This window comes from Phyllostomus hastatus, unplaced genomic scaffold (genome assembly GCF_019186645.2).
Source record: "Phyllostomus hastatus isolate PE091 unplaced genomic scaffold, TTU_PhHast_1.1 phas_scaffold_129, whole genome shotgun sequence".
Taxonomy (NCBI): Eukaryota; Metazoa; Chordata; class Mammalia; order Chiroptera; family Phyllostomidae; genus Phyllostomus; species Phyllostomus hastatus.
The window spans coordinates 27,754,403-27,766,416 of NW_025334009.1; the positions used below are offsets into that span (position 1 = coordinate 27,754,403).

Here is a 12,014-nt window from a genome sequence, read left to right on the forward strand (position 1 = left end):
CTTCCCACTGGCTACCCCAGTGGTACTCGCAGAAACTTCAGATGGCAGGTGTTGGGTCTCACCTTGGGTCCCTGAATGAGTGGAGGAAAGCCTCTCGCTGACATGGAATACCCAACTTGGACTGATTAAGTGAGAGGGAAATGACTTTCCTTGTTCTGTAAGCCATATTATTGTCAGGTCTCTAGTTATAGCACCTTAACTCTTACCTTAACTCGTGTATACACCTGTGTAAATACTTATACTGTATATTTCCTTTGACTCCATCCTGATCTGGTTGTTGTGAGCTAGTTTAGAACATCCAAGGAGAATGTGGACACTTGCGCTTTACCTGCCTGGGGCAGGTTATCAACGCAGGGTGTGTTTGTCATTGTTCAGTTCATTAGTTTATCCATCCATCCATCCATCCATCCATTCTTCCCCCTGCCATGTACACATCCATCCAAACATTCATTATACACACTGTTTTGAGACCTAATATGTCCAAGGCTTTTTGCTAGGGGACATCTAGGGGATATCAGTGACACAAAGATGAATGATACCCAGTGCCTGCTTTCAATGAGTTTATTGTCTAGAGACTTTACGTGGAGACTAAATCTTTAAAATAGGGTCAATTTTTATTCTAGGAGTTCTTAACTAAATTTGAAAAATGCTAGTTAATTTATATATTGCTGTTATTGCTTGTGGTGGTGTTATTATTTTGAGAATGCTCTCCCTGGTAAGTTTTTGTCTTCACCTTGAAGACCAGTGTTTACAGAGTGAAGGACCATTTTTATTTAATGGCAATAAAGCTGTGTGAGCACAAGCAATCTGTCACTTACTACAGACACAGTAGTTGCTCCTCCTCTTGCCCCTCCTTTCTTCCCCCAGGACAAAAGCTGATGTATATCCTTGAGCCTTCCAGTCCTCTAGGCTCGAACAGCTTTTTAAGGGATGAAGATAAGAAGGAGAAATTGAAAGGACCTGCCCAAAAAACTTTGCCAGGTAGGAGGAAATTTTTTTTCTTAGGCATAATTTTCTTATTGGGAACTCTAGTTTGTTTCCCTTTATTTTTGCAAATGCACTGCTACTTTTTCACTTCTAAGCAGAGAGAGACAAAATGATACAGACAAAGGAGAAAGAGACAGAGGCTGAAAGAGATGTTGAACGGCAAAGAGATGGAGAACTAGTGAGATAGGGAGAAAGATGCAGGGGAAACCCCTACGCCCTGAAGAATATGTTAGATGTACAGAGAAAGAGGAACCTCTAAATGAAAACCATGACAGAAGGGATCTGCACCTCTCTGAACTGTCACTGAGCAGGGATATGGGAAATACTTTGCAAATGCACCCAGAACGTATTGTCGTATTGTCTGTGTGGAAAAGGGAAACTGACTCAGGGGACTCACACAGGTTGCATGAATTATTTCATTGATGCACATCTTCGGGAGCTTTTGAAAATGGAGATTAATGTTTGAATGTAAGACCAAAGGAAGAAGAAAACACTAAAGATTTAGTGAATAAACAGACTTAGTAGAGACATAAAACTGAGGTCAAAATGACTTCCCCTCTTAGAGCATTCTCCAGCCAAGGGGGCAATTTTGAGTAAGAAATGAAAGTTTTTGTCCATCTGGTTTATCAGGATTCATACAATTTGACTACGATTTTCCTTTCCATTTGACTACCATACACAGTTTTAACCAGTAAGTTAAATGATTATTCACTTTTTTATGAAAAAAACTCAAACATACAACACAATTTAAAAATTCAAAGAATACATGTATACTCAACACTTAGGTTCACTATTAACATTTTAATATGGTTGTTTTCTTTTTTTTAAAGATTTTATTTATTTACTTTTAGAGAGGGAAGGGAGGGAGAAAGAGAGAGAGAGAGAGAGAGAGAGAGAGAGAGAGAGAGAGAGAGAGAAACATCAATGTGCAGTCGCTGGGGGCCATGGCCTGCAACCCAGGAATGTGCCCTGACTGGGAATCGAACCTGCGACACATTGGTTCTCAGCCCGCACTCAATCCACTGAGCTACGCCAGCCAGGGCTTAATATGGTTGTTTTCCACATATCACTCCCTTTATTCATCCCTTAATCCATCTTATTATTTTATGAATTTTTAAGTAAATTATAGACATCAGTATACTTCTCCCTAAATATGTCAGCATGCACATAATTGACTAGAGCTCAAGGAACTGATTACTTTGTAAAGAACTGCAAAAAAAGGTTAGGTGAAATTGATCCATTTTAGATTTTTGTATGCAATTTTTAGATAACTGTGGCTGATATTTCTACATTTACATTTAGAGAACAAACATAAGGATGGTTACGACTAGTGAGGATGACTTTGGTGGGATGAAAGTATCAAAAATACTGGCTGAAAATTATTCCACAGGATCTACAGGAGAAAAATCTATTGCCTTTTTGTTTCTTTTGTATTTATCTTCAACAACTAAGAAATAGGTCCCGGGACTACCCAATGCAGAGGGGTCCTTTTCAGTTTCAGCCCCTGAGTGTGTAACCCACAGGCTTGTGAAAGTTGTCTGAAATCACATAGTTCTGTCTGATAGTTTCTGACTCATAGGAATGGGCTTTGAAAGGTCTGAGGATGTGTTTATCTTGGCATTGACTAAGAGTTATCAACCCCTGTTTATATTTTTGCACAAACCGAAAATATGGTGAGTTATAGAGTCACTAGGAAGTAAAATGATAGCTGTTACCTCCCTGAAGTTTTGGCCTGGAATATTCTGAACCTAAAAACATGATGACTCCTTTAAAAAAGATCATACAGACGACTGTTTTGCTCAAACATTCCAACCTAATCTTGTGTCTTATGCTTGGGCAACTCACTAGCTAAATGGATTTTTAAAAAAGATTTTATTTATTTATTTTTAGAGAGGGAAGGGAGGGAGAAAGAGAGAGAGAAACATCAATGTGTGGTTGCTGGGGGTCATGGCCTGCAACCCAGGCATGTACCCTGACTGGGAATTAAACCTGCAATACTTTGGTTTGTAGCCCGCGCTTGCTAAGTGAATTTTTGTGGCTGTGAGTTTTAGAGGATTCCCCCCTTTGGCCGCATCGCTCCCATGCCCCTTTGGATATGGGCTGCAGTCACAGACCAGCTAAATTTTGGATTTCTCAGGGATCTTGAGCCAAGTCCCTTCCCACACTATGCCCATGATATGGTTTTACCCACTCGACAATCTTGCCAAATGTTTAGATTTATACTGTTTGTTCTGATTATACATTTAATACAAATGAATTAAAATATAGCTGTAATTAAAATGTAAAAGTAAACCCAGTTGTCATTGAGTCCTTCATCTACCAAAATATAATGGCCTAGGGGCCATCGGTCTTCCCGAGTGCCTCTAAATCTTCATGTAGATCATTCTATCTTAAGAACAAGAAGTCATTTATTTTTTTCAAGCAAATGAATTTATGCAACAAAAATTTGTGGAACACCTAGAATGTGCCAGGCCCTGGGGACATATCATGGAGAATAAAAGATTCCTCATGGTGCTTATATTCTGTCTAAGGTGGGGATATAACAACAGATAATTAATAAAAATCATGATGAGTAACATATAGCATGTTAGGAGGTGATAAAAACTATGGGAAAAGAGGAAAAGCAGAGCAGGGTCGGCGTGGGTGGGTGTGCTGGGAGAACAAGGGTGGGCAGCAATTTTAAGTAGAATGGCTAGGGTGGGCCTACGTATGAAGGTGACATCAGAGCAAAGACTTGATGAGCCATATAGATTTGGGGGTGTATGGGGAAGAGTGTTAGAGGCGGAGGAAAGAGCATATGCAAAGATCCTACCAGGGGATGTAGCTCGCTATTTGAAGAACATCCAGTAGTCCAAGGTGATCGGAGTACAATGAGTGAGAGATGAATCAGAGAAAACTGGCCGGGAGCACACAGGGCCTTGTAACCTACTTTGTCTTTTTTTTACTGTGAGCAAAACAGGCATTCATTAAAAGGCTATGAGCAGAGGTGACTTAGGTTTTAAAGGGATTTTCCTGGATATGTACTGAGGCTAGACTTCAGGGAGAAAGGTTAGAAGCAGAGAGACCCAAGGAGGTTACTGTAGTCATCAAGCAAGAGAGGGGATGGTGGCTCAAGACAGGCTGTTTGCAGTAGAAGTGGTGGAAGAGAATCAATTTCTGGATATACAGCCTTAGTGGAGAGCCAACAGGATTTCCTGGCAGGTTAAATGTAGGGTGTGTGTGAGCCAGACGAGTTCATGAAGTTGGGTTTGTGCCATGAGAAGGTTGCAGTTGACAGGAATTGAGGGTAATGAAGGAGGGAGAAAAAAGAGCAAAGAAGGGAACTGTTCTAGGTGCTGAGCATACATAAATGATGGAGACACAGTCTTAAAAAGCTTGGTTATTCACTGAAATAAGTGCACAAGGTTCAGAGGAAGAACAGAACAGGAGGGAGGTGACATTTGAGATGGGTTTTGGAGGGAGCCTGCCAGGTGTGAGTGTATGTGTGGGTGTGTGCGCACATATGCACATGTTTTGGGATCAAGGAATGGAGTGCACCGTTTTAGGCAGGGGGAAGGAATAAATGACATATTGCAAATCTGTGAAGTCTGAATGAACTTTGCAAAGCACTCATCTTACAATTATGTAACCTTCAGAAAGTTAGCCATTTTACAACCTATAAAGACATATCTTCATTTTTCTCAGGGCCAGAGAGGTTTCTGTTAATGCATTTAATGGGTATTTTTTTGTATTTATCTTAAAAAATGTATCATACACTATTTGAGATATTTTTAAAATGATACGAAGAATAGTTTAATGGCACTTTTTTATTTCAAGCTGAAGTCATGGAGACAAAAGTGAAAGATTCAGCTCAAAGAACATAGGCAGCTAGTTTCAAAGAACTGTGTCACCCAGGTGACAAGATGGCCACCAGGTTGGTGTCACGCTAGGTACCCTACACCTTTGATTTAGGAAGTCTTCTCTCACTGCTGTGAAAAGGCTGTTACAACCCCACATCTCACTTTCATCGTACTGTGGTTATTACCTAGACTCCAGGAAGCAAAAATGCCATCTTGGCTCTTTGATTCAAACAAAGCATTTCTCTTGGAATAAAAAATGCTGAAGCTTGGTTGTGTCAATGAGGAAGGCCTAACATTCTGGGACTTTGTTTCATAGATTATTGCTTGGCAAAGGTAATAGTAACCTGTCAAGTTTTATATATTTTCCAAAGTCTTTTCTCCCCAATAAGCTCATGCCATTCTGCCAAGTGGTGATGGCAAGGTGTCATTGCCTCTACTTGATGCTGACAGAGCGGAGGCTTAGAGGGTTCAAGAGACTCCAAGAAGTCATATATCAAGGATATTGCAGGGGTGACATGTGAACCAGAAAATTCAAAGTCGGATTATGTGTCTATTTTACTGCTCCACACTATACTTCCTCTCCAGCATCTGGAGCCACCATCTTCTTAAAGGACATAAAAGAAACAAAGGACCATGTATGTGACACCAGACTAGATAATTGCAAAGAGCTGTCTTGTCCTTATTCACTATCATGACCTGCTCTTCTTGTGTTTACTGGTGACAGGAAGTACAGAGTGGCAGGGTGCCTTGACCCACCTAGGGCTTTTGTAGAGAGGCCTGATCTGCATAGTGGATTGTAGGCATCCTTCCTGAATGAAATGTCTTAGAAAGATAAGGTAGTTATTACCATTTATCTGGTAAGATAGATAGAGCTCAAGAAATGCTGGGGCTATTGAGTTTCTAAGCCACACAGAAGCTGAAAGAGTTTGAGTAAACACTTTTTTCATTGGATGAAAACATTGAGCAACCATTTATATAAGATCATAAAGGGAAAGAACAATTAGTTAGCATCAATGTAGCCTGTCCTACCATGATTTCTTAGACCAAGTCCCCACCCTCTATGTGTTCACAGCCCTGTGAGGGAGATAAAGCAACTAAGCAGGCAATGACAATGCAATATGGCAAATGATATACTTGATGTATGAACCAGGAGTTATGGGAAACCAGGTGAATCAGGATATGAAGAGTGTCTAAGATGCTTTAAAAATGCCCAGCTGCTGAGATTTTGTTCAGTTCCAAAATTTTAAACACCCTACAAATGAACTGTGTTCTGTTCTTGTGATGACCACAGCTGATGGGAGTCTCACGGTCACAGCACCCATTTATTGCTCTGCTGAGCTCTGGCGTTGTCAACTTTATCCCTACCTGGAGGCATGCTCCAAGGCCCTGCATCTTGCTGTATTTTTCTTTTGGAGCCTAATGACACATTAATTGTCATTGAAATGTTTGACATGACCTCCCTCAAATATTTTGCAGCAAAATTGTATATATAGACAAGTAGTCAAAAGACTTGTGAATGGGCACAGAGAGCGAATGTTAATGTTTATTCAGTTGATTAAGGCTAACCTTTAGTTTCTTTTAACTTTCAGACATGCTGTGTGGTTTTTAAAGTGCTGTATACAGAAAAATCTGTTTATGTCCCTCAACTGTTTGCCTCCTGGAGCTTCCTGTTGCCCAGATGTGGTATGCTGCACATCTTAGAAAGCCAGATCTAAGGGGTTTAAAATACTCTAAGTGGCCAGAGAGAGACTGAGAGAGAGAGAGAATGAACATAGCTCTGGATTTCAGAGTAAAGTATAATTAGAAAGAAAAATTTTAAATGTGTTAATTTTGCACATTTGCATTGGGCCTTTCATCTAAATATACTGCAGTTTCTGCTTACCTTTCAGTCATACAGAAGACATTTTTAAATTGATCATCTCTTCCCTTTCGCCATTTAGTTAATTATAGACACTTGCTTTTCTCCATGTGGCGCTAGAGATGCTGTCAAAGACATCTGTCTGGGAAGGAGCCATTGCATGTTAAATGCATGGAAGAATGGTTTTCAAAGTGTGGTCCCTTGGACCAGCTCAGCATGCAAATTCTCACACCCCACTGCAGACCTCCTGAATCGGAAACTCTTGAGTTAGGGCCCAGGAGGCTGGGTTTTAACTGGTCCTCTGGGTGATTCTGATACATCACTCATGTTTGAGAGCCACCATCACAGAACATTAGAGATGGCTGATTTACTTTTATGGCTGAGGGAGACATCCACAGAGAGAGAACAGAAACCCTGAAGGAGACTGGTATGCAAAACACTGCTAATGTAATTCAATGGAGTTTAGTTGTTTTATTGTTGAAAATTGATAAATTCTGCCCAGTTCCTCTTTCCTATCCCACCTTCTCATTTCAGGTATTTCAGAAAACTGAAGGTCTCCATCAAACTTATGTCTTAAGAGCTTGTATAGTACGGGCGCTCCAATGAGGTTTACCCAAGTTCCCACCACTCCAAACCTTAGTTCCCGAGGCCTCAGATGAGCTCCATTTGGGGTATCTAGAACCTCTCCTGTGTCTTTGCACATGCTGTCCTGCTGCCTGGAAGGACACTTGTCCACTTGCAACTTTCTACTCATCCTTCAAGTTTCAACTCTGGTGACATTGGCTCTGAGTCCTTCATCCAAGTGAGGGGACGTGGTCACCCACTGTGCTCCTTGGCACCTTGTATGTATGGATTTCTATAGTATTTTCCTCACCCCATGGAACTGTAATTTATCCATCTCTCTTTAGTAGGGTTCCAAGTTCTCTTAGAGAAAGAACTATTTTTTTTAATCTGTTACTTCTAGAACCAGTATCTGGAGCAACCTTCTTCTTAAAGGACATAAAAGAAATAGAAACTATGTATGTGATACCAGACTAGATAATTGCAGAGGACCGTCTTGGCCTTATTCACTATCATGAACCTGGTCTTTCTGTGTTCCTTGGTGACAGGAAGTACTGAGTGGCAGGGTGCCCTGACTTTCCCAGGGCCTTCGGAGAGAGGCCTGGTCTGCTTAGTGGATTGTAGGCATCCTCCCTGAATGAAATGCCTCAGGAAAAATAGGCTAGTTATTTCTATTTCCCTGGTGAGGTGAAGCTCATGAAATGCTGAGATGATGAAGTTTATAAGCCTCAAGAAAAAAGTTACAAGAGCATTGGCATGCTTCTCTCCCTCCTTCCTTCCCTCCCTCTCTCCCTCTCTCTCTCTCTCCCCCCTTCTTCACTCCTCCTACCTGTTTCTGTCTCTTTCTGAATTGTAATATGCTGAACATTTGAGGGTAAATAGCTGATCTTAAGACCCCTTGCTCCATAACATATTGTGTGTAGTTCTTAATAATAAGGATGCTCTCCTAGATAACTACAACACGAGGGTCAAAATTAGGAAATTTAACACTGAAACATAATCATTATATAATATTCAGTCCACATTAAAATTTTATCTATTGTCCTCTTTAATGTCCTTTATAGCACTATTTTTTTCACAATCCGAGATCATATGTTGCCTTTAGCTGTCATGTCTTTTTGGACTGTTTTAATCTGTTAGTTCTTCAGTTTTTCTTTGTCTCTCATGACATTACTATTTTGGAGGAGCACAGGCCAGTTGCTTTTCAGCCTGCCCCAAGTTTTGGTTTATATGATTGTTTCCTCATTATTGGATTTAGGTCATGAATTTTTGAGGAGGGTTACCATATAAGTGATGTTGAATGTTCTCATGCATAATATCAGGAGGTTCTTGATGTTGGTTTATCCTATATTTATTGATATTAATATTGATCACTTGTTTAAATTTTGTCCACCATGTTTACCCATTGTAGATACTTTTTTACCCTTGGTATTTATAAGTGATTTGTGAGGGGATACTTTGAGATTGTGTTAAAATCCTGTTTCAACACAATTTCACCCAATAGGTTTAGTATCTCTTAATGATTTTTCCATGAATCAGTTATTACTATCGTGGGTACAAGGTAATTGTTTTAACTGAACAAATTAATATTAAAAAAATAAATTGCCCTAATGAGCTAACTAATTAAGCAGCATACTTTGAGAGAAGTCTCTCTCTACCCCAAACCCATTAGAATTGTTTCCAGAAAGAATTGATTTCCTATGCTAACCCCCCTAATCACACTTCATTTAGTGGCCTCATTTTTTTTTGCCTCCATGATGGGTCCTACACGCTCAAATGCAAAACCCCTTTAGCAGCTTAAATTCAATATAAACACCTTCATGAAATAGTACATATAATGTAGATGGTAAGTCCTTGATATATAGACATTTTCCTCTTTGTTGATATAGCACACACATGTAAACAGATGTACAATGTTTATAAACTTTTGACTTTCCCACTAGATTTCCATAAACAGCTCTGGAGCTTTTACAACTAACTAAAAATACTCATTTCTTATGAGTTATTACATTATACTGATAATTAGGATGTAATGAAATGTAAAAATGTAAATACTCTATTTTTATATTTCATCTAATTTTATTAACCCAAGAGTTTAAAATGTTGAAATATGGTATTTTATTATAATAATCATAATCATAATGTATGAATTTATTTTGGATTATTTTTTCTGGCACTATCAAACTCTCAACCTCTTTCCTCTCATACTCTCCTTAGTCCATTAGAATGTTCTATTCTTTAAGGTTTGTGCATTCAGTTACTTGCATTTAGATGAAAATTTGTTGGGGAATAAGATATTTATAATTTTAAATGATCTTTCCTTAAATTATTTATATGCCTCCTTGAGGCGGCATTAAGGGGAAGTTGATATAGAAACTGAGGAACAGAGAAATCCAATTATATCATACTATGTTTTGGCATATCACTGGACTGATACCTTGGGAATGTTTGTAATATAGTGGACAATGGAGTAGGCGTCTCAAATCGGCATCAAGCCTTCTGGAGTTGTCATATAAACCTTGAAAGGTGAACTGACTTGCTCAAGTCCCTGTGGAGCAAATGGTCAAGCTGAAGCCAGAATCAAGGTCTATGGACTTCCTTTGAACTCATGACGTCTCTAAGTATTTTCTGTGGTCAGAAAATAAAAATAGATGTGTATCCTTAAGTCGCTCTTACATAGTAAATTAAGCATACACTGTAGACATGGGTCCACAGGGAAGCAGGGTGACTACACTGACACATTCTGGAAAGAGGATCTCAGTTGTTGGGTGAATGCTATTTCTGTGCATCACGATGTCATTTCCATAGAACATCCAGCTTAAAAGGCCCAAGACTGAAAAGTGACTTGGACACTTGCTTCAACTGTTTGATAAGTGTAAAAATAATTCTTAAAGTTTCCTTAATTTCTTATCGTTTCTGGTATGTAAAATTTCTCTCCCAAAAGAGAGTGTTTAGTTCTCTAAACACAAAAGTAAAGTTCGTAATGCCATTCCCTGGAGCACCAAATATAGTGTTTTAGACATAAAACTGCTCTTTGAAGACCCACTTGGTGGATAAAGGACCTTAGGTCTTGAGCTCACATTTTTACCCTGGGGGATAAATTGCTCACAGGTCTTTATTTTACAGGAAGTGGACTCTGGGGAGTTGAACAACAGCCTGGACTTAAAATCTTTCATTGAAGGGTTTGAAGCAGATGTTTGAGGTGCAAAGCCTCAGAACTGGAGTCAGGTTACTTGGGACACACCCTGACAGCGCAGGCTCCGTAGCTCTGGTATGCTGCTTCACTTTGGGGCCTGATTTCTTCATTTCCGTCAATGAAATGAACAGAGTAAGGTTTGTTCTGCTGGTCTTTCCCAGGTTTGAGGTGAGAAACATGGAGATATGAGTATAGTAACTTACAAAGCAGCAACCAATTAGAAGTGAAAGTTAAATGGATTAAATAAAGAATATGACTCAAAATACACAGAACAAACTGCTTCATTAATACACAATGCAAAGTATTAGTGTTCCTCTACTTCTGAAGATTCTAAGTTTCAAACTAGAGGACATACTTTTTTACTTTTACATAGTGGGTTTTCAAGAAGACATTTTCTATTTAACAAACACTTAAAGAGTGCTTTCTGTGTGCTAGGCATGGGTACAGTGCTTTACAATAAGGAACTCAATCCTGATGACCAGATTCTGAGGTACAAGATATAATTGCCCCATTTTAAAAATGAAGAATCGGAGACGTGGAGAAGTGAAGCAACTTGCTCAAGATTAGCTCTTATGCAGTGGGTCTTGGACTCAAATCCGGTGTTCTCTCTCCAAGAATACTTCCTCTTACGCCTGCACTTCTCTGAGGATGGCTGTGAGGTTGCCTGGCTGTGAAGATAAAGAGGAGGTTCCCCATGCCAGTTGAAACACCTCATTCAATGTGATGGCCATGTTATTCTCACTATTAAACATGTAGACTTTCTTAGAGTAAAAAAAAAATAGAAATGGAATTGGGAGTGGATATTTTCCTTGGGGGCCTTTGGAAAGGGACCCACGTGTAGGAGAGGGAAGTCTGAGGCTCTGCTTCTTCTGGGAATGTATAAAATAGTTTCAGGCCAGCTAGACTTTATCAGGCAGATGTGCTCCCGAGAGATTTGAATATTTCTTCATGCCACAGATGTTTATTAGGCCATCTGATGCTTGTATAAAAATACCAGCAAAATCCTCCAGAAATGTTTATGTTCTAGCAAATAAATTCACTGTGGGAAACAGAAGTTCTGCCAGGCTCTATAGGCTTTCTCATTTGATTGCCATATCTGGACAACTTTAAACAGGGAAGTCTGAGGTATCCACTCTGGGTGTTTACAAAATTCTTTGTGAGTTGGGTCAGCAAAACCATTTTCCATGAAATAATATGGCAACATGTCCTTCTTTACTTTTTATAAAGCTTCCATCTGGGGAAAGACAGTTGGGCTTTTTTAAAAACTCAACTTTATTGATATATAATTAATATACAATATGATGTACTCATTTTAAGTGTTTGAAGACATAATTTTTAATTTCAATTTTTATTTTTTATGCTGTTACAGTTATTCCCACTTTTCTCTCCCTTTCTGTACCTCCACCTAGCCCCAAGCCAATCCCCATATTGGTGTCTGGGTCCATGGGTTGTGCATAAATATTCTTTGATTAAACCCTTCACCATCTTTTATCCCATCCCGTCCTTTCCTACTCTGATTTTCCAGCAGCTGTCTATCTGTTTTATGTATTTAAGCTTCTGTTACTATTTTGTT

The 12,014-nt window shown here is 39.3% G+C and overlaps 1 protein-coding gene across 2 annotated transcripts in view; it reads left to right on the top strand.

Annotated features, from left to right (window-relative positions):
• The first annotated feature begins 884 nt into the window (after positions 1-884).
• LOC123830851 (collagen alpha-4(VI) chain-like) overlaps positions 885-12,014 on the top strand; it is a 102,034-nt gene continuing 90,904 nt past the window's right edge. For both annotated transcript variants that reach the window (XM_045857477.1, XM_045857478.1), the window contains exon 1: positions 885-981. The gene's annotated coding sequence lies outside the window, so the exon portion shown is untranslated. The remainder of the gene's footprint in view (positions 982-12,014) is intronic.